Source organism: Lemur catta, chromosome 10 (genome assembly GCF_020740605.2).
Source record: "Lemur catta isolate mLemCat1 chromosome 10, mLemCat1.pri, whole genome shotgun sequence".
In the NCBI taxonomy this organism is placed as follows: domain Eukaryota; kingdom Metazoa; phylum Chordata; class Mammalia; order Primates; family Lemuridae; genus Lemur; species Lemur catta.
Genome location: NC_059137.1, coordinates 92,683,149 through 92,708,705, shown reverse-complemented (window position 1 = coordinate 92,708,705; position 25,557 = coordinate 92,683,149).

Genomic DNA, 25,557 nt, shown 5'->3' with positions numbered 1-25,557 from the left:
AACACTATCCTAGGCCTGATGATAACCCTAACCCTAACCCTGACACTATCCTAGGGCTGATGCTAACCCTAACCCTAACACTATCCTAGGGCTGATGCTAACCCTAACCCTAACCCTAACACTATCCTAGGCCTGATGCTAACCCTATCCCTAACCCTAACACTCTCCTAGGGCTGAGGCTAACCCTAACCCTAACACTATCCTAGGGCTGATGCTAACCCTAACCCTAACCCAAACACTATCCTAGGGTTGATGCTAACCCTAACCCTAACACTATCCTACGGCTGATGCTAACCCTAACCCTAACACTATCCTTGGGATGATGCTAACCCTAAACCTAACCCTAACAATATCCTAGGGCAGATGCTAATCCTAACGCTAACCCTAACACTATCCTTGAACTGATGCTAACCCTAACCCTAACCCTAACACTATCCTAGGCCTGATGATAACCCTAACCCTAACCCTAACACTATCCTAGGCCTGATGATAACCCTAACCCTAACCCTGACACTATCCTAGGGCTGATGATAACCCTAACCCTAACACTATCCTAGGGCTGATGCTAACCCTAACCCTAACCCTAACACTATCCTAGGCCTGATGCTAACCCTATCCCTAACCCTAACACTCTTCTAGGGCTGAGGCTAACCCTAACCCTAACACTATCCTAGGGCTGATGCTAACCCTAACCCTAACCCAAACACTATCCTAGGGTTGATGCTAACCCTAACCCTAACACTATCCTAGGGCTGATGCTAACCCTAACCCTAACCCTAACACTATCCTAGGGCTGATGCTAACCCTAACCCTAACACTATCCTTGGGCTGATGCTAACCCTAACCCTAAGCCTAACATTATCCTAGGGCAGATGCTAACCCTAACGTTAACCCTAACACTATCCTGGGCCTGATGCTAACCCTAACCATAACCCTAACACTATCCTAGCCCTGATGAAAACCCTAACCCTAACCCTAACACTATCCTAGGGTTTATGTTAACCCTAACCCTAACACTATCCTAGGGCTGATGCTAACCCTAACCCTAACACTAACACTATCCTAGGGCGGAAGCTAACCCTAACCCTAACCCTAACACTATCCTAGGGCTGATGCTAACCCTAACACTAACACTATCCTAGGGCTGATGCTAACCCTAACCCTAACCCTAACATTATCCTAGGGCTGATGCTAACCCTAACCATAACTCTAACACTATCTTAAGGCTTAGGCTAACCCTAACCCTAACACTATCCTAGGGCTTATGCTAACCCTAACCCTAACACTAACACTATCCTAGGGCTGATGCTAACCCTAACCCTAACACTATGCTAGGGCTGATGCTAACCCTAACCCTAACCCTAACACTATCCTAGGGCTGATGCTAACCCTAACCCTAACACTATCCTAGGCCTGATGATAACCCTAACCCTAACCCTAACACTATCCTAGGGCTGATGCTAACCCTAACGCTAACCCTAACATTATCCCAGGGCTGATGCTAACCCTAACCCTAACACTATCCTAGAGCTGATGCTAACCCTAAACCTAACCGTGACGCTAACCCTAATATTATCCTAGGGCTGATGCTAACCCTAACCCTAACCCTAACACTATCCTAGGGCTGATGCTAACCCTAACACGAACACTATCCTAGGGCAGATGGTAACCCTAACCCTACCCCTAACACTATCCTAGGGCTGATGCTAACCCTAACCCTAACGCTAACACTATCCTAGGGCTGAGGCTAACCCTAACACTAACACTATCCTAGGCCTGATGCTAACCCTAACCCTAACCCTGACACTATCCTAGGGCTGATGCTAACCCTAACCCTAACACTATCCTAGGGCTGATGCTAACCCTAACACTAACAGTATCCTATGGCTGATGCTAACACTAACCCTAACCCTAACACTCTCCAAGGGCTGATGCTAACCCTAACCCTAACCCTAACACTATCCTAGGGCTGATGCTAACCCTAACCCTAATTCTAACATTATCTTAGGGCTGAGGCTAACCCTAACCCTAACAGTATCCTACGGCTGATGATAACCCTAACCCTAACCCTAACACTATCCTAGGGCTGATGCTAACCCTAACCCTAACACTATCCTAGGCCTGATGCTAACCCTAACCCTAACCCTAACACTATCCTAGGGCTTATGCTAACCCTAACCCTAACACTATCCTAGGGCTGATGCTAACCCTAACCCTAACACTATCCTAGGCCTGATGATAACCCTAACCCTAACCCTAACACTATCCTAGGGCTGATGCTAACCCTAACCCGAACACTATCCTAGGGCTGTTGCTAACCCTAACCCTAACCCTAACACTATCCTAAGTCTGATGCTAACCCTAGACCTCACACTATACTAGGCCTGATGATAACCATAACCCTAACCTTAACACTATCCTAGGGCTGATGCTAACCCTAACCCTAACCCTAACACTATCCTAGAGCTGATGCTAACCCTAACCCTAACACTATCCTAGGCCTAATGATAACCCTAACCCTAACCCTGACACTATCCTAGGCCTCATGCTAACCCTATCCCTAACCCTAACACTCTCCTAGGGCTGATGCTAACCCTAACCCTAACACTATCCTTGGGCTGATGCTAACCCTAACCCTAACCCTAACAATATCCTAGGGCAGATGCTAACCCTAACACTAACCCTAACACTATCCTTGAACTGATGCTAACCCTAACCCTAACACTAACACTATCCTAGGCCTGATGATAACCCTAACCCTAACCCTAACACTATCCTAGGCCTGATGATAACCCTAACCCTAACCCTGACACTATCTTAGGGCTGATGCTAACCCTAACCCTAACACTACCCTAGGGATGATGCTAACCCTAACCCTAACCCTAACACTATCCTAGGCCTCATGCTAACCCTATCCCTAACCCTAACACTCTCCTAGGGCTGAGGCTAACCCTAACACTAACACTATCCTAGGGCTGATGCTAACCCTAACCCTAACCCAAACACTATCCTAGGGTTGATGCTAACCCTAACCCTAACACTATCCTAGGGCTGATGCTAACCCTAACCCTAACCCTAACACTATCCTTGGGCTGATGCTGACCCTAACCCTAACACTATCCTGGGCCTGATGCTAACCCTAACCCTAACCCTAACACTATCCTAGGGCTGATGCTAACCCTAACCCTAACACTATCCTTGGGCTGATGCTAACCCTAACACTAACACTATCCTGTGCCTGATGCTAACCCTAACCCTAACACTAACACTATCCTAGGGCTGATGCTAACCCTAACCCTAACACTATCCTTGGGCTGATGCTAACCCTAACCCTAAGCCTAACATTATCCTAGGGCAGATGCTAACCCTAACGCTAACCCTAACACTATCCTTGAACTGATGCTAACCCTAACCATAACCCTAACACTATCCTAGCCCTGATGAAAACCCTAACCCTAACCCTAACACTATCCTAGGGTTTATGTTAACCCTAACCCTAACACTATCCTAGGGCTGATGCTAACCCTAACACTAACACTAACACTATCCTAGGGCGGAAGCTAACCCTAACCCTAACCCTAACATTATCCTAGGGCTGATGCTAACCCTAACCCTAACACTGACACTATCTTAAGGCTTAGGCTAACCCTAACCCTAACACTATCCTAGGGCTGATGCTAACCCTAACCCTAACACTAACACTATCCTAGGGCTGATGCTAACCCTAACCCTAACACTATCCTAAGGCTGATGCTAACCCTAACCCTAACCCTAACACTATCCTAGGGCTGATGCTAACCCTAAACCTAACACTATCCTAGGCCTGCTGATATCCCTAACCCTAACCCTAACACTATCCTAGGGCTGATGCTAACCCTAACGCTAACCCTAACATTATCCCAGGGCTGATGCTAACCCTAACCCTAACACTATCCTAGGGCTGATGCTAACCCTAACCCTAACCCTAACACTATCCTAGGGCGGATGCTAACCCAACCCTAACCCTAACCCTAACACTATCCTAGAGCTGATGCTAACCCTAAACCTAACCGTGACGCTAACCCTAATATTATCCTAGGGCTGATGCTAACCCTAACACTAACACTATCCTAGGGCTGATGGTAACCCTAACCCTACCCCTAACACTATCCTAGGGCTGATGCTAACCCTAACCCTAACGCTAACACTATCCTAGGGCTGAGGCTAACCCTAACACTAACACTATCCTAGGCCTGATGCTAACCCTAACCCTAACCCTGACACTATCCTAGGGCTGATGCTAACCCTAACCCTAACACTATCCTAGGGCTGATGCTAACCCTAACACTAACACTATCCTAGGGCTGATGCTAACACTAACCCTAACCCTAACACTCTCCAAGGTCTGATGCTAACCCTAACCCTAACCCTAACACTATCCTAGGGCTGATGCTAACCCTAACCCTAACTCTAACACTATCTTAGGGCTGAGGCTAACCCTAACCCTAACACTATCCTACGGCTAATGATAACCCTAACCCTAACCCTAACACTATCCTAGGGCTGATGCTAACCCTAACCCTAACACTAACACTATCCTAGGGCTGATGCTAACCCTAACCCTAACACTATCCTAGGGCTGATGCTAACCCTAACCCTAACCCTAACACTATCCTAGGGCTGATGCTAACCCTAAACCTAACACTATCCTAGGCCTGCTGATAACCCTAACCCTAACCCTAACACTATCCTAGGGCTGATGCTAACCCTAACGCTAACCCTAACATTATCCCAGGGCTGATGCTAACCCTAACCCTAACACTATCCTAGGGCTGATGCTAACCCTAACCCTAACCCTAACACTATCCTAGGGCGGATGCTAACCCAACCCTAACCCTAACCCTAACACTATCCTAGAGCTGATGCTAACCCTAAACCTAACCGTGACGCTAACCCTAATATTATCCTAGGGCTGATGCTAACCCTAACCCTAACCCTAACACTATCCTAGGGCTGATGCTAACCCTAACACTAACACTATCCTAGGGCTGATGGTAACCCTAACCCTACCCCTAACACTATCCTAGGGCTGATGCTAACCCTAACCCTAACGCTAACACTATCCTAGGGCTGAGGCTAACCCTAACACTAACACTATCCTAGGCCTGATGCTAACCCTAACCCTAACCCTGACACTATCCTAGGGCTGATGCTAACCTTAACCCTAACACTATCCTAGGGCTGATGCTAACCCTAACACTAACACTATCCTAGGGCTGATGCTAACACTAACCCTAACCCTAACACTCTCCAAGGGCTGATGCTAACCCTAACCCTAACCCTAACACTATCCTAGGGCTGATGCTAACCCTAACCCTAACTCTAACACTATCTTAGGGCTGAGGCTAACCCTAACCCTAACACTATCCTACGGCTGATGATAACCCTAACCCTAACCCTAACACTATCCTAGGGCTGATGCTAACCCTAACCCTAACACTATCCTAGGCCTGATGCTAACCCTAACCCTAACCCTAACACTATCCTAGGGCTGATGCTAACCCTAACCCTAACACTATCCTAGGGCTGATGCTAACCCTAAACCTAACCCTAAAACTATCCTAGGGCTGATGCTAACCCTAACCCTAACACTATCCTAGGCCTGATGATCACCCTAACCCTAACCCTAACACTATCCTAGGGCTGATGCTAACCCTAACCCTAACACTATCCTAGGGCTGATGCTAACCCTAACCCTAACCCTAACACTATCCTAAGTCTGATGCTAACCCTAGACCTCACACTATACTAGGACTGATGATAACCATAACCCTAACCTTAACACTATCCTAGGGCTGATGCTAACCCTAACCCTAACCCTAACACTATCCTAGAGCTGATGCTAACCCTAACCCTAACACTATCCTAGGCCTAATGATAACCCTAACCCTAACCCTGACACTATGCTAGGGCTGATGCTAACCCTAACCCTAACACTATCCTAGGGCTCATGCTAACCCTAACCCTAACGCTAACACTATCCTAGGCCTGATGCTAACCCTATCCCTAACCCTAACACTCTCCTAGGGCTGAGGCTAACCCTAACCCTAACACTATCCTAGGGCTGATGCTAACCCTTACCCTAACCCAAACACTATCCTAGGGTTGATGCTAACCCTAACCCTAACACTATTCTAGGGCTGATGCTAACCCTAACCCTAACCCTAACACTATCCTAGGGCTGATGCTAACCCTAACCCTAACACTATCCTGGGCCTGATGCTAACCCTAAACCTAACCCTAACACTATCCTAGGGCTGATGCTAACCCTAACCCTAACACTATCCTTGGGCTGATGCTACCCCTAACCCTAACCCTAACAATATCCTAGGGCAGATGCTAACCCTAACACTAACCCTAACACTATCCTTGAACTGATGCTAACCCTAACCCTAACCCTAACACTATCCTAGGGCTGATGCTAACCCTAACCCTAACCCTAACACTATCCTAGGCCTCATGCTAACCCTATCCCTAACCCTAACACTCTCCTAGGGCTGAGGCTAACCCTAACCCTAACACTATCCTAGGGCTGATGCTAACCCTAACCCTAACCCAAACACTATCCTAGGGTTGATGCTAACCCTAACCCTAACACTATCCTAGGGCTGATGCTAACCCTAACCCTAACCCTAACACTATCCTTGGGCTGATGCTAACCCTAACCCTAACACTATCCTGGGCTTGATGCTAACCCTAACCCTAACCCTAACACTATCCTAGGGCTGATGCTAACCCTAACACTAACACTATCCTTGGGCTGATGCTAACCCTAACCCTAACCCTAACAATATCCTAGGGCAGATGCTAACCATAACCCTAACCCTAACACTATGCTTCGGCTGATGCTAACCCTAATCCTAACACTATCCTGGGCCTGATGCTAACCCTAACCCTAACCCTAACACTATCCTAGGGCTGATGCTAACCCTAACCCTAACACTATCCTTGGGCTGATGCTAACCCTAACCCTAAGCCTAACATTAACCTAGGGCAGATGCTAACCCTAACGCTAACCCTAACACTATCCTTGAACTGATGCTAACCCTAACCCTAACCCTAACACTATCCTAGCCCTGATGATAACCCTAACCCTAACTGTAACACTATCCTAGGGTTTATGTTAACCCTAACCCTAACACTATCCTAGGGCTGATGCTAACCCTAACCCTAACCCTAACACTATCCTAGGGCGGATGCTAACCCTAACCCTAACCCTAACACTATCCTAGGGCTGATGCTAACCCTATCCCTAACACTATCCTTGGGCTGATGCTAACCCTAACCCTAACCCTAACATTATCCTAAGGCTGATGCTAACCCTAACCCTAACTCTAACACTATCTTGGGGCTTAGGCTAACCCTAACCCTAACACTATCCTACGGCTGATGATAACCCTAACCCTAACCCTAACACTATCCTAGGGCTGATGCTAACCCTAACCCTAACTCTAACACTATCTTAGGGCTGAGGCTAACCCTAACCCTAACACTATCCTACGGCTGATGATAACCCTAACCCTAACCCTAACACTATCCTAGGGCTGATGCTAACCCTAACCCTAACACTATCCTAGGCCTGATGCCAACGCTAACCCTAACCCTAACACTCTCCAAGGGCTGATGCTAACCCTAACACTAACCCTAACACTATCCTAGGGCTGATGCTAACCCTAACCCTAACTCTAACACTATCTTAGGGCTGAGGCTAACCCTAACCTTAACACTATCCTAGGCCTGATGCTAAACCTAACCCTAACCCTAACACTATCCTAGGGCTGATGCTAACCCTAACCCTAACACTATCCTAGGCCTGATGCTAACCCTAACCCTAACCCTAACACTATCCTAGGGGTGATGCTAACCCTAACCCTAACACTATCCTAGGGCTGATGCTAACCCTAAACCTAACCCAGCACTATCCTAGGGCTGATGCTAACCCTAACCCTAACACTATCCTAGGCCTGATGATAGCCCTAACCCTAACCCTAACACTATCCTAGGGCTGATGCTAACCCTAACCCTAACACTATCCTAGGGCTGATGCTAACCCTAACCCTAACCCTAACACTATCCTAAGTCTGATGGTAACCCTAGACCTCACACTATACTAGGCCTGATGATAACCATAACCCTAACCTTAACACTATCCTAGGGCTGATGCTAACCCTAACCCTAACCCTAACACTATCCTAGAGCTGATGCTAACCCTAACCCTAACACTATCCTAGGCCTGATGATAACCCTAACCCTAACCCTGACACTATCCTAGGGCTGATGCTAACCCTAACGCTAACACTATCCTAGGGCTGATGCTAACCCTAACCCTAACCATAACACTATCCTAGGACTGATGCTAACCCTATACCTAACCCTAACACTCTCCTAGGGCTGAGGCTAACCCTAACCCTAACACTATCCTAGGGCTGATGCTAACCCTAACCCTAACCCAAACACTATCCTAGGGTTGATGCTAACCCTAACCCTAACACTATCCTAGGGCTGATGCTAACCCTAACCCTAACCCTAACACTATCCTTGGGCTGATGCTAACCCTAACCCTAACACTATCCTGGGCCTGATGCTAACCCTAACCCTGACCCTAACACTATCCTAGGGCTGATGCTAACCCTAACCCTAACACTATCCTTGGGCTGATGCTAACCCTAACCCTAACCCTAACAATATCCTAGGGCAGATGCTAACCCTAACGCTAACCCTAACACTATCCTTGAACTGATGCTAACCCTAACCCTAACCCTAACACTATCCTAGGCCTGATGATAACCCTAACCCTAACCCTAACACTATCCTAGGCCTGATGATAACCCTAACCCTAACCCTAACCCTGACACTATCCTAGGGCTGATGCTAACCCTAACCATAACACTATCCTAGGGCTGATGCTAACCCTAACCCTAACCCTAACACTATCCTAGGGTTGATGCTAACCCTAACCCTAAACCTAACACTATCCTTGGGCTGATGCTAACCCTAACCCTAACACTATCCTGGGCCTGATGCTAACCCTAACCCTAACCCTAACACTATCCTTGAACTGATGCTAACCCTAACCCTAACGCTAACACTATCCTAGCCGTGATGATAACCCTAACCCTAACCCTAACACTATCCTAGGGTTTATGTTAACCCTAACCCTAACACTATCCTAGGGCTGATGCTAACCCTAACCCTAACCCTAACACTATCCTAGGGCGGATGCTAACCCTAACCCTAACCCTAACACTATCCTAGGGCTGATGCTAACCCTAACACTAACACTATCCTAGGGCTGATGGTAACCCTAACCCTAACCCTAACATTATCCTAGGGCTGATGCTAACCCTAACCCTAACTCTAACACTATCTTAGGGCTTAGGCTAACCCTAACCCTAACACTATCCTAGGGCTGATGCTAACCCTAACCCTAACCCTAACACTATCCTAGGGCTGATGCTAACCCTAACCCTAACACTATCCTAGGGCTGATGCTAACCCTAACCCTAACCCTAACCATAACACTATCCTAGGGCTGATGATAACCCTAACCCTAACACTATCCTAGGGCTGATGCTAACCCTAACCCTAACCCTAACACTATCCTAGGGCTGATGCTAACCCTAACCCTAACACTATCCTAGGCCTGATGATAACCCTAACCCTAACCCTAACACTATCCTAGGGCTGATGCTAACCCTAACGCTAACCCTAACATTATCCCAGGGCTGATGCTAACCCTAACCCTAACACTATCCTAGGGCTGATGCTAACCCTAACCCTAACCGTAACACTATCCTAGGGCGGATGCTAACCCAACCCTAACCCTAACCCTAACACTATCCTAGAGCTGATGCTAACCCTAAACCTAACCGTGACGCTAACCCTAATATTATCCTAGGGCTGATGCTAACCCTAACCCTAACCCTAACACTATCCTAGGGCTGATGCTAACCCTAACACTAACACTATCCTAGGGCTGATGCTAACCCTAACCCTAACACTATCCTTGGGCTCATGCTAACCCTAACCCTAACCCTAACACTATCCTAGGGCTGATGCTAACCCTAACCTTAACACTATCCTAGGCCTGATGATAACCCTAACCCTAACCCTAACACAATCCTAGGGCTGATGCTAACCCTAACCCTAACACTATCCTAGGGCTGATGCTAACCCTAAACCTAACCCTAACACTATCCTAGGGCTGATGCTAACCCTAACGCTAACCCTAAAACTATCCTTGAACTGATGCTAACCCTAACCCTAACCCTAACACTATCCTAGGCCTGATGATAACCCTAACCCTAACCGTAACACTATCCTAGGGTTTATGTTAACCCTAACCCTAACACTATCCTAGGGCTGATGCTAACCCTAACCCTACCACTATCCTGGGCCTGATGCTAACCCTAACCCTAACACTAACACTGTCCTAGGGCTGATGCTAACCCTAACCCTAACACTATCCTAGGGCTGATGCTAACCCTAACCCTAACCCTAACACTATCCTAGGGCTGTTGATAACCCGAACCCTAACACTATCCTAGGGCTGATGCTAACCCTAACCCTAACCCTGACACTATCCTAGGGCTGATGCTAACCCTAACCCTAACACTATCCTAGGGCTGATGCTAACCCTAACACTAACACTATCCTAGGGCTGATGCTAACACTAACCCTAACCCTAACACTCTCCAAGGGCTGCTGCTAACCCTAAAACTAACACTATCCTAGGGCTGATGCTAACCCTAACCCTAACCCTAACACTCTCCAAGGGCTGCTGCTAACCCTAACCCTAACCCTAACACGATCCTAGGGCTGATGCTAACCCTAACCCTAACACTATCCTAGGCCTGATGCTAACCCTAACCCTGACCCTAACACTATCCTAGGGCTGATGCTAACCCTAACCCTAACACTATCCTTGGGCTGATGCTAACCCTAACCCTAACCCTAACAATATCCTAGGGCAGATGCTAACCCTAACGCTAACCCTAACACTATCCTTGAACTGATGCTAACCCTAACCCTAACCCTAACACTATCCTAGGCCTGATGATAACCCTAACCCTAACCCTGACAGTATCCTAGGTCTGATGCTAACCCTAACCATAACACTATCCTAGGGCTGATGCTAACCCTAACCCTAACCCTAACACTATCCTAGGCCTGATGCTAACCCTATCCCTAACCCTAACACTCTCCTATGGCTGAGGCTAACCCTAACCCTAACACTATCCTAGGGCTGATGCTAACCCTAACCCTAACCCAAACACTATCCTAGGGTTGATGCTAACCCTAACCCTAACACTATCCTAGGGTTGATGCTAACCCTAACCCTAACACTATCCTGGGCCTCATGCTAACCCTAACCCTAACCCTAACACTATCCTAGGGCTGATGATAACCCTAACCCTAACACTATCCTTGGGCTGATGCTAACCCTAACCCTAAGCCTAACATTATCCTAGGGCAGATGCTAACCCTAACGCTAACCCTAACACTATCCTTGAACTGATGCTAACCCTAACCCTAACGCTAACACTATCCTAGCCCTGATGATAACCCTAACCCTAACCCTAACACTATCCTAGGGTTTATGTTAACCCTAAACCTAACACTATCCTAGGGCTGATGCTAACCCTAACCCTAACCCTAACACTATCCTAGGGCGGATGCTAACCCAAATCCTAACCCTAACACTATCCTAGGGCTGAGGCTAACCCTAAACCTAACACTATCCTAGGGCTGATGCTAACCCTAACCCTAACCCTAACATTATCCTAGGGCTGATGCTAACCCTAACCCTAACTCTAACACTATCTTAGGGCTTAGGCTAACCCTAACCCTAACACTATCCTAGGGCTGATGCTAACCCTAACCCTAACCCTAACACTATCCTAGGGCTGATGCTAACCCTAACCCTAACACTATCCTAGGGCTGAGGCTAACCCTAACCCTAACCCTAACACTATCCTAGGGCTGATGCTAACCCTAACCCTAACACTATCCTAGGGCTGATGCTAACCCTAACCCTAACCCTAACACTATCCTAGGGCTGATGCTAACCCTAACCCTAACACTATCCTAGGCCTGATGATAACCCTAACCCTAACCCTAACACTATCCTAGGGCTGATGCTAACCCTAACGCTAACCCTAACATGATCCCAGGGCTGATGCTAACCCTAACCCTAACACTATCCTAGGGCTGATGCTAACCCTAACCCGAACCCTAACACTATCCTAGGGCGGATGCTAAGCCAACCCTAACCCTAACCCTAACACTATCCTAGAGCTGATGCTAACCCTAAACCTAACCGTGACGCTAACCCTAATATTATCCTAGGGCTGATGCTAACCCTAACCCTAACCCTAACACTATCCTAGGGCTGATGCTAACCCTAACACTAACACTATCCTAGGGCTGATGCTAACCCTAACCCTAACACTATCCTTGGGCTCATGCTAACCCTAACCCTAACCCTAACACTATCCTAGGGCTGATGCTAACCCTAACCTTAACACTATCCTAGGCCTGATGATAACCCTAACCCTAACCCTAACACTATCCTAGGGCTGATGCTAACCCTAACCCTAACACTATCCTAGGGCTGATGCTAACCCTAACCCTAACCCTAACACTATCCTAGGGCTGATGCTAACCCTAACGCTAACCCTAAAACTATCCTTGAACTGATGCTAACCCTAACCCTAACCCTAACACTATCCTAGGCCTGATGATAACCCTAACCCTAACCCTAACACTATCTTAGGGTTTATGTTAACCCTAACCCTAACACTATCCTAGGGCTGATGCTAACCCTAACCCTACCACTATCCTGGGCCTGATGCTAACCCTAACCCTAACACTAACACTGTCCTAGGGCTGATGCTAACCCTAACCCTAACACTATCCTAGGGCTGATGCTAACCCTAACCCTAACCCTAACACTATCCTAGGGCTGATGATAACCCTAACCCTAACACTATCCTAGGACTGATGCTAACCCTAACCCTAACCCTGACACTATCCTAGGGCTGATGCTAACCCTAACCCTAACACTATCCTAGGGCTGATGCTAACCCTAACACTAACACTATCCTAGGGCTGATGCTAACCCTAACCCTAACCCTAACACTCTCCAAGGGCTGCTGCTAACCCTAACCCTAACTCTAACACTATCCTAGGGCTGATGATAACCCTAACCCTAACTCTAACACTATCTTAGGGCTGAGGCTAACCCTAACCCTAACACTATCCTACGGCTGATGATAACCCTAACCCTAACCCTAACACTATCCTTGGGCTGATGCTAACCCTAACCCTAACACTATCCTGGGCCTGATGCTAACCCTAACCCTAACCCTAACACTATCCTAGGGCTGATGATAACCCTAACCCTAACACTGTCCTTGGGCTGATGCTAACCCTAACCCTAAGCCTAACATTATCCTAGGGCAGATGCTAACCCTAACGCTAACCCTAACACTATCCTTGAACTGATGCTAACCCTAACCCTAACCCTAACACTATCCTAGCCCTGATGATAACCCTAACCCTAACCCTAACACTATCCTAGGGTTTATGTTAACCCTAACCCTAACACTATCCTAGGGCTGATGCTAACCCTAACCCTAACCCTAACACTATCCTAGGGCGGATGCTAACCCTAACCCTAACCCTAACACTATCCTAGGGCTGATGCTAACCCTAACACTAACACTATCCTAGGGCTGATGCTAACCCTAACCCTAAACCTAACATTATCCTAGGGCTGATGCTAACCCTAACCCTAACTCTAACACTATCTTAGGGCTTAGGCTAACCCTAACCCTAACACTATCCTAGGGCTGATGCTAACCCTAACCCTAACCCTAACACTATCCTAGGGCTGATGCTAACCCTAACCCTAACACTATCCTAGGGCTGAGGCTAACCCTAACCCTAACCCTAACACTATCCTAGGGCTGATGCTAACCCTAACCCTAACACTATCCTAGGGCTGATGCTAACCCTAACCCTAACCCTAACACTATCCTAGGGCTGATGCTAACCCTAACCCTAACACTATCCTAGGCCTGATGATAACCCTAACCCTAACCCTAACACTATCCTAGGGCTGATGCTAACCCTAACGCTAACCCTAACATTATCCCAGGGCTGATGCTAACCCTAACCCTAACACTATCCTAGGGCTGATGCTAACCCTAACCCTAACCCTAACACTATCCTAGGGCGGATGCTAAGCCAACCCTAACCCTAACCCTAACACTATCCTAGAGCTGATGCTAACCCTAAACCTAACCGTGACGCTAACCCTAATATTATCCTAGGGCTGATGCTAACCCTAACCCTAACCCTAACACTATCCTAGGGCTGATGCTAACCCTAACACTAACACTATCCTAGGGCTGATGCTAACCCTAACCCTAACACTATCCTTGGGCTGATGCTAACCCTTACCCTAACCCAAACACTATCCTATGGTTGATGCTAACCCTAACCCTAACACTATCCTAGGGCTGATGCTAACCATAACCCTAACCCTAACACTATCCTTGGGCTGATGCTAACCCTAACCCTAACACTATCCTGGGCCTGATGCTAACCCTAACCCTAACCCTAACACTATCCTAGGGCTGATGCTAACCCTAACCCTAACACTATCCTTGGGCTGATGCTAACCCTAACCCTAACCCTAACAATATCCTAGGCCTCATGCTAACCCTATCCCTAACCCTAACACTCTCCTAGGGCTGAGGCTAACCCTAACCCTAACACTATCCTAGGGCTGATGCTAACCCTAACCCTAACCCAAACACTATCCTAGGGTTGATGCTAAACCTAACCCTAACACTATCCTAGGGCTGATGCTAACCCTAACCCTAACCCTAACACTATCCTTGGGCTGATGCTAACCCTAACCCTAACACTATCCTGGGCCTGATGCTAACCCTAACCCTAACCCTAACACTATCCTAGGGCTGATGCTAACCCTAACACTAACACTATCCTTGGGCTGATGCTAACCATAACCCTAACCCTAACAATATCCTAGGGCAGATGCTAACCATAACCCTAACCCTAACACTATGCTTGGGCTGATGCTAACCCTAATCCTAACACTATCCTGGGCCTGATGCTAACCCTAACCCTAACCCTAACACTATCCTAGGGCTGATGGTAACCCTAACCCTAACACCATCCTTGGGCTGATGCTAACCCTAACCCTAAGCCTAACATTATCCTAGGGCAGATGCTAACCCTAACGCTAACCCTAACACTATCCTTGAACTGATGCTAACCCTAACCCTAACCCTAACACTATCCTAGCCCTTATGATAACCCTAACCCTAACTCTAACACTATCCTAGGGTTTATGTTAACCCTAACCCTAACACTATCCTAGGGCTGATGCTAACCCTAACCCTAACCCTAACACTATCCTAGGGCGGATGCTAACCCTGACCCTAACCCTAACACTATACTAGGGCTGATGCTAACCCTAACCCTAACACTATCCTTGGGCTGATGCTAACCCTAACCCTAACCCTAACATTATCCTAAGGCTGATGCTAACCCTAACCCTAACTCTAACACTATCTTAGGGCTTAGGATAATCCTAACCCTAACCCTAACACTATCCTAGGGCTGATGCTAACCCTAACCCTAACCCTAACACTATCCTAGGGCGGATGCTAACCCTAACCCTAACACTATCCTAGGGCTGATGCTAACCCTAACCCTAACCCTAACACTCTCCAAGGGCTGATGCTAACCCTAACCCTAACCCTAACACTATCCTAGGGCTGATGCTAACCCTAACCCTAACACTATCCTAGGCCTGATGATAACCCTAACCCTAACCCTGACACTATCCTAGGGCTGATGCTAACCCTAACGCTAACACTATCCTAGGGCTGATGCTAACCCTAACCCTAACCCTAACACTATCCTAGGACTGATGCTAACCCTATCCCTAACCCTAACACTCTCCTAGGGCTGAGGCTAACCCTAACCCTAACACTATCCTAGGGCTGATGCTAACCCTAACCCTAACCCAAACACTATCCTAGGGTTGATGCTAACCCTAACCCTAACACTATCCTAGGGCTGATGCTAACCCTAACCCTAACCCTAACACTATCCTTGGGCTGATGCTAACCCTAACCCTAACACTATCCTTGGCCTGATGCTAACCCTAACCCTGACCCTAACACTATCCTAGGGCTGATGCTAACCCTAACCCTAACACTATCCTTGGGCTGATGCTAACCCTAACCCTAACCCTAACACTATCCTTGGGCTGATGCTAACCCTAACCCTAACACTATCCTTGGCCTGATGCTAACCCTAACCCTGACCCTAACACTATCCTAGGGCTGATGCTAACCCTAACCCTAACACTATCCTTGGGCTGATGCTAACCCTAACCCTAACCCTAACAATATCCTAGGGCAGATGCTAACCCTAACGCTAACCCTAACACTATCCTTGAACTGATGCTAACCCTAACCCTAACCCTAACACTATCCTAGGCCTGATGATAACCCTAACCCTAACCCTAACACTATCCTAGGCCTGATGATAACCCTAACCCTAACCCTGACACTATCCTAGGGCTGATGCTAACCCTAACCATAACACTATCCTAGGGCTGATGCTAACCCTAACCCTAACCCTAACACTATCCTAAGTCTGATGGTAACCTTAGACCTCACACTTACTAGGCCTGATGATAACCATAACCCTAACCTTAACACTATCCTAGGGCTGATGCTAACCCTAACCCTAACCCAAACACTATCCTAGAGCTGATGCTAACCCTAACCCTAACACTATCCTAGGCCTGATGATAACCCTAACCCTAACCCTGACACTATCCTAGGGCTGATGCTAACCCTAACGCTAACACTATCCTAGGGCTGATGCTAACCCTAACCCTAACCCTAACACTATCCTAGGACTGATGCTAACCCTATCCCTAACCCTAACACTCTCCTAGGGCTGAGGCTAACCCTAACCCTAACACTATCCTAGGGCTGATGCTAACCCTAACCCTAACCCAAACACTATCCTAGGGTTGATGCTAACCCTAACCCTAACACTATCCTAGGGCTGATGCTAACCCTAACCCTAACCCTAACACTATCCTTGGGCTGATGCTAACCCTAACCCTAACACTATCCTGGGCCTGATGCTAACCCTAACCCTGACCCTAACACTATCCTAGGGCTGATGCTAACCCTAACCCTAACACTATCCTTGGGCTGATGCTAACCCTAACCCTAACCCTAACAATATCCTAGGGCAGATGCTAACCCTAACGCTAACCCTAACACTATCCTTGAACTGACGCTAACCCTAACCCTAACCCTAACACTATCCTAGGCCTGATGATAACCCTAACCCTAACCCTAACACTATCCTAGGCCTGATGATAACCCTAACCCTAACCCTAACCCTGACACTATCCTAGGGCTGATGCTAACCCTAACCATAACACTATCCTAGGGCTGATGCTAACCCTAACCCTAACCCTAACACTATCCTAGGGTTGATGCTAACCCTAACCCTAAACCTAACACTATCCTTGGGCTGATGCTAACCCTAACCCTAACACTATCCTGGGCCTGATGCTAACCCTAACCCTAACCCTAACACTATCCTTGAACTGATGCTAACCCTAACCCTAACCCTAACACTATCCTAGCCGTGATGATAACCCTAACCCTAACCCTAACACTATCCTAGGGTTTATGTTAACCCTAACCCTAACACTATCCTAGGGCTGATGCTAACCCTAACCCTAACCCTAACACTATCCTAGGGCGGATGCTAACCCTAACCCTAACCCTAACACTATCCTAGGGCTGATGCTAACCCTAACACTAACACTATCCTAGGGCTGATGCTAACCCTAACCCTAACCCTAACATTATCCTAGGGCTGATGCTAACCCTAACCCTAACTCTAACACTATCTTAGGGCTTAGGCTAACCCTAACCCTAACACTATCCTAGGGCTGATGCTAACCCTAACCCTAACCCTAACACTATCCTAGGGCTGATGCTAACCCTAACCCTAACACTATCCTAGGGCTGATGCTAACCCTAACCCTAACCCTAACCATAACACTATCCTAGGGCTGATGATAACCCTAACCCTAACACTATCCTAGGGCTGATGCTAACCCTAACCCTAACCCTAACACTATCCTAGGGCTGATGCTAACCCTAACCCTAACACTATCCTAGGCCTGATGATAACCCTAACCCTAACCCTAACACTATCCTAGGGCTGATGCTAACCCTAACGCTAACCCTAACATTATCCCAGGGCTGATGCTAACCCTAACACTAACACTATCCTAGGGCTGATGCTAACCCTAACCCTAACCCTAACACTATCCTAGGGCGGATGCTAACCCAACCCTAACCCTAACCCTAACACTATCCTAGAGCTGATGCTAACCCTAAACCTAACCGTGACGCTAACCCTAATATTATCCTAGGGCTGATGCTAACCCTAACCCTAACCCTAACACTATCCTAGGGCTGATGCTAACCCTAACACTAACACTATCCTAGGGCTGATGCTAACCCTAACCCTAACACTATCCTTGGGCTCATGCTAACCCTAACCCTAACCCTAACACTATCCTAGGGCTGATGCTAACGCTAACCTTAACACTATCCTAGGCCTGATGATAACCCTAACCCTAACCCTAACACAATCCTAGGGCTGATGCTAACCCTAACCCTAACACTATCCTAGGGCTGATGCTAACCCTAAACCTAACCCTAACACTATCCTAGGGCTGATGCTAACCCTAACGCTAACCCTAAAACTATCCTTGAACTGATGCTAACCCTAACCCTAACCCTAACACTATCCTAGGCCTGATGATAACCCTAACCATAACCGTAACACTATCCTAGGGTTTATGTTAACCCTAACCCTAACACTATCCTAGGGCTGATGCTAACCCTAACCCTACCACTATCCTGGGCCTGATGCTAACCCTAACCCTAACACTAACACTGTCCTAGGGCTGATGCTAACCCTAACCCTAACACTATCCTAGGGCTGATGCTAACCCTAACCCTAACCCTAACACTATCCTAGGGCTGTTGATAACCCGAACCCTAACACTATCCTAGGGCTGATGCTAACCCTAACCCTAACCCTGACACTATCCTAGGGCTGATGCTAACCCTAACCCTAACACTATCCTAGGGCTGATGCTAACCCTAACACTAACACTATCCTAGGGCTGATGCTAACCCTAACCCTAACCCTAACACTCTCCAAGGGCTGCTGCTAACCCTAAAACTAACACTATCCTAGGGCTGATGCTAACCCTAACCCTAACCCTAACACTCTCCAAGGGCTGCTGCTAACCCTAACCCTAACCCTAACACGATCCTAGGGCTGATGCTAACCCTAACCCTAACACTATCCTAGGCCTGATGCTAACCCTAACCCTGACCCTAACACTATCCTAGGGCTGATGCTAACCCTAACCCTAACACTATCCTTGGGCTGATGCTAACCCTAACCCTAACCCTAACAATATCCTAGGGCAGATGCTAACCCTAACGCTAACCCTAACACTATCCTTGAACTGATGCTAACCCTAACCCTAACCCTAACACTATCCTAGGCCTGATGATAACCCTAACCCTAACCCTGACAGTATCCTAGGTCTGATGCTAACCCTAACCATAACACTATCCTAGGGCTGATGCTAACCCTAACCCTAACCCTAACACTATCCTAGGCCTGATGCTAACCCTATCCCTAACCCTAACACTCTCCTATGGCTGAGGCTAACCCTAACCCTAACACTATCCTAGGGCTGATGCTAACCCTAACCCTAACCCAAACACTATCCTAGGGTTGATGCTAACCCTAACCCTAACACTATCCTAGGGTTGATGCTAACCCTAACCCTAAACCTAACACTATCCTTGGGCTGATGCTAACCCTAACCCTAACACTATCCTGGGCCTGATGCTAACCCTAACCCTAACCCTAACACTATCCTAGGGCTGATGCTAACCCTAACCCTAACACTATCCTTGGGCTGATGCTAACCCTAACCCTAACCCTGACATTATCCTAGGGCAGATGCTAACCATAACCCTAACCCTAACACTATCCTTGGGCTGATGCTAACCCTAACCCTAACACTATCCTGGGCCTGATGCTAACCCTAACCCTAACCCTAACACTATCCTAGGGCTGATGATAACCCTAACCCTAACACTATCCTTGGGCTGATGCTAACCCTAACCCTAAGCCTAACATTATCCTAGGGCAGATGCTAACCCTAACGCTAACCCTAACACTATCCTTGAACTGATGCTAACCCTAACCCTAACCCTAACACTATCCTAGCCCTGATGATAACCCTAACCCTAACCCTAACACTATCCTAGGGTTTATGTTAACCCTAAACCTAACACTATCCTAGGGCTGATGCTAACCCTAACCCTAACCCTAACACTATCCTAGGGCGGATGCTAACCCAAATCCTAACCCTAACACTATCCTAGGGCTGAGGCGAACCCTAAACCTAACACTATCCTAGGGCTGATGCTAACCCTAACCCTAACCCTAACATTATCCTAGGGCTGATGCTAACCCTAACCCTAACTCTAACACTATCTTAGGCTTAGGCTAACCCTAACCCTAACACTATCCTAGGGCTGATGCTAACCCTAACCCTAACCCTAACACTATCCTAGGGCTGATGCTAACCCTAACCCTAACACTATCCTAGGGCTGAGGCTAAACCTAACCCTAACCCTAACACTATCCTAGGGCTGATGCTAACCCTAACCCTAACACTATCCTAGGGCTGATGCTAACCCTAACCCTAACCCTAACACTATCCTAGGGCTGATGCTAACCCTAACCCTAACACTATCCTAGGCCTGATGATAACCCTAACCCTAACCCTAACACTATCCTAGGGCTGATGCTAACCCTAACGCTAACCCTAACATGATCCCAGGGCTGATGCTAACCCTAACCCTAACACTATCCTAGGGCTGATGCTAACCCTAACCCTAACCCTAACACTATCCTAGGGCGGATGCTAAGCCAACCCTAACCCTAACCCTAACACTATCCTAGAGCTGATGCTAACCCTAAACCTAACCGTGACGCTAACCCTAATATTATCCTAGGGCTGATGCTAACCCTAACCCTAACCCTAACACTATCCTAGGGCTGATGCTAACCCTAACACTAACACTATCCTAGGGCTGATGCTAACCCTAACCCTAACACTATCCTTGGGCTCATGCTAACCCTAACCCTAACCCTAACACTATCCTAGGGCTGATGCTAACCCTAACCTTAACACTATCCTAGGCCTGATGATAACCCTAACCCTAACCCTAACACTATCCTAGGGCTGATGCTAACCCTAACCCTAACACTATCCTAGGGCTGATGCTAACCCTAACCCTAACCCTAACACTATCCTAGGGCTGATGCTAACCCTAACGCTAACCCTAAAACTATCCTTGAACTGATGCTAACCCTAACCCTAACCCTAACACTATCCTAGGCCTGATGATAACCCTAACCCTAACCCTAACACTATCTTAGGGTTTATGTTAACCCTAACCCTAACACTATCCTAGGGCTGATGCTAACCCTAACCCTACCACTATCCTGGGCCTGATGCTAACCCTAACCCTAACACTAACACTGTCCTAGGGCTGATGCTAACCCTAACCCTAACACTATCCTAGGGCTGATGCTAACCCTAACCCTAACCCTAACACTATCCTAGGGCTGATGATAACCCTAACCCTAACACTATCCTAGGGCTGATGCTAACCCTAACCCTAACCCTGACACTATCCTAGGGCTGATGCTAACCCTAACCCTAACACTATCCTAGGGCTGATGCTAACCCTAACACTAACACTATCCTAGGGCTGATGCTAACCCTAACCCTAACCCTAACACTCTCCAAGGGCTGCTGCTAACCCTAACCCTAACTCTAACACTATCCTAGGGCTGATGATAACCCTAACCCTAACTCTAACACTATCTTAGGGCTGAGGCTAACCCTAACCCTAACACTATCCTACGGCTGATGATAACCCTAACCCTAACCCTAACACTATCCTTGGGCTGATGCTAACCCTAACCCTAACACTATCCTGGGCCTGATGCTAACCCTAACCCTAACCCTAACACTATCCTAGGGCTGATGATAACCCTAACCCTAACACTATCCTTGGGCTGATGCTAACCCTAACCCTAAGCCTAACATTATCCTAGGGCAGATGCTAACCCTAACGCTAACCCTAACACTATCCTTGAACTGATGCTAACCCTAACCCTAACCCTAACACTATCCTAGCCCTGATGATAACCCTAACCCTAACCCTAACACTATCCTAGGGTTTATGTTAACCCTAACCCTAACACTATCCTAGGGCTGATGCTAACCCTAACCCTAACCCTAACACTATCCTAGGGCGGATGCTAACCCTAACCCTAACCCTAACACTATCCTAGGGCTGATGCTAACCCTAACACTAACACTATCCTAGGGCTGATGCTAACCCTAACCCTAACCCTAACATTATCCTAGGGCTGATGCTAACCCTAACCCTAACTGTAACACTATCTTAGGGCTTAGGCTAACCCTAACCCTAACACTATCCTAGGGCTGATGCTAACCCTAACCCTAACCCTAACACTATCCTAGGGCTGATGCTAACCCTAACCCTAACACTATCCTAGGGCTGAGGCTAACCCTAACCCTAACCCTAACACTATCCTAGGGCTGATGCTAACCCTAACCCTAACACTATCCTAGGGCTGATGCTAACCCTAACCCTAACCCTAACACTATCCTAGGGCTGATGCTAACCCTAACCCTAACACTATCCTAGGCCTGATGATAACCCTAACCCTAACCCTAACACTATCCTAGGGCTGATGCTAACCCTAACGCTAACCCTAACATTATCCCAGGGCTGATGCTAACCCTAACCCTAACACTATCCTAGGGCTGATGCTAACCCTAACCCTAACCCTAACACTATCCTAGGGCGGATGCTAAGCCAACCCTAACCCTAACCCTAACACTATCCTAGAGCTGATGCTAACCCTAAACCTAACCGTGACGCTAACCCTAATATTATCCTAGGGCTGATGCTAACCCTAACCCTAACCCTAACACTATCCTAGGGCTGATGCTAACCCTAACACTAACACTATCCTAGGGCTGATGCTAACCCTAACCCTAACACTATCCTTGGGCTGATGCTAACCCTTACCCTAACCCAAACACTATCCTAGGGTTGATGCTAACCCTAACCCTAACACTATCCTAGGGCTGATGCTAACCATAACCCTAACCCTAACACTATCCTTGGGCTGATGCTAACCCTAACCCTAACACTATCCTGGGCCTGATGCTAACCCTAACCCTAACCCTAACACTATCCTAGGGCTGATGCTAACCCTAACCCTAACACTATCCTTGGGCTGATGCTAACCCTAACCCTAACCCTAACAATATCCTAGGCCTCATGCTAACCCTATCCCTAACCCTAACACTCTCCTAGGGCTGAGGCTAACCCTAACCCTAACACTATCCTAGGGCTGATGCTAACCCTAACCCTAACCCAAACACTATCCTAGGGTTGATGCTAAACCTAACCCTAACACTATCCTAGGGCTGATGCTAACCCTAACCCTAACCCTAACACTATCCTTGGGCTGATGCTAACCCTAACCCTAACACTATCCTGGGCCTGATGCTAACCCTAACCCTAACCCTAACACTATCCTAGGGCTGATGCTAACCCTAACACTAACACTATCCTTGGGCTGAGGCTAACCATAACCCTAACCCTAACAATATCCTAGGGCAGATGCTAACCATAACCCTAACCCTAACACTATGCTTGGGCTGATGCTAACCCTAATCCTAACACTATCCTGGGCCTGATGCTAACCCTAACCCTAACCCTAACACTATCCTAGGGCTGATGCTAACCCTAACCCTAACACTATCCTTGGGCTGATGCTAACCCTAACCCTAAGCCTAACATTATCCTAGGGCAGATGCTAACCCTAACGCTAACCCTAACACTATCCTTGAACTGATGCTAACCCTAACCCTAACCCTAACACTATCCTAGCCCTTATGATAACCCTAACCCTAACTCTAACACTATCCTAGGGTTTATGTTAACCCTAACCCTAACACTATCCTAGGGCTGATGCTAACCCTAACCCTAACCCTAACACTATCCTAGGGCGGATGCTAACCCTGACCCTAACCCTAACACTATACTAGGGCTGATGCTAACCCTAACCCTAACACTCTCCTTGGGCTGATGCTAACCCTAACCCTAACCCTAACATTATCCTAAGGCTGATGCTAACCCTAACCCTAACTCTAACACTATCTTAGGGCTTAGGCTAACCCTAACCCTAACACTATCCTAGGGCTGATGCTAACCCTAACCCTAACCCTAACACTATCCTAGGGCGGATGCTAACCCTAACCCTAACACTATCCTAGGGCTGATGCTAACCCTAACCCTAACCCTAACACTCTCCAAGGGCTGATGCTAACCCTAACCCTAACCCTAACACTATCCTAGGGCTGATGCTAACCCTAACCCTAACACTATCCTAGGCCTGATGCTAACCCTAACCCTAACCCTAACACTATCCTAGGGCTGATGCTAACCCTAAACCTAACCCAGCACTATCCTAGGGCTGATGCTAACCCTAACCCTAACACTATCCTTGGGCTGATGCTAACCCTAACCCTAACCCTAACACTATCCTTGGGCTGATGCTAACCCTAACCCTAACACTATCCTTGGCCTGATGCTAACCCTAACCCTGACCCTAACACTATCCTAGGGCTGATGCTAACCCTAACCCTAACACTATCCTTGCGCTGATGCTAACCCTAACCCTAACCCTAACAATATCCTAGGGCAGATGCTAACCCTAACGCTAACCCTAACACTATCCTTGAACTGATGCTAACCCTAACCCTAACCCTAACACTATCCTAGGCCTGATGATAACCCTAACCCTAACCATAACACTATCCTAGGCCTGATGATAACCCTAACCCTAACCCTGACACTATCCTAGGGCTGATGCTAACCCTAACCATAACACTATCCTAGGGCTGATGCTAACCCTAACCCTAAGCCTAACACTATCCTAGGCCTGATGCTAACCCTATCCCTAACCCTAACACTCTCCTAGGGCTGAGGCTAACCCTAACCCTAACACTATCCTAGGGCTGATGCTAACCCTAACCCTAACCCAAACACTATCCTAGGGTTGATGCTAACCCTAACTCTAACACTATCCTAGGGTTGATGTTAACCCTAACCATAAACCTAACACTATCCTTGGGCTGATGCTAACCCTAACCCTAACACTACCCTGGGCCTGATGCTAACCCTAACCCTAACCCTAACACTATCCTAGGGCTGATGC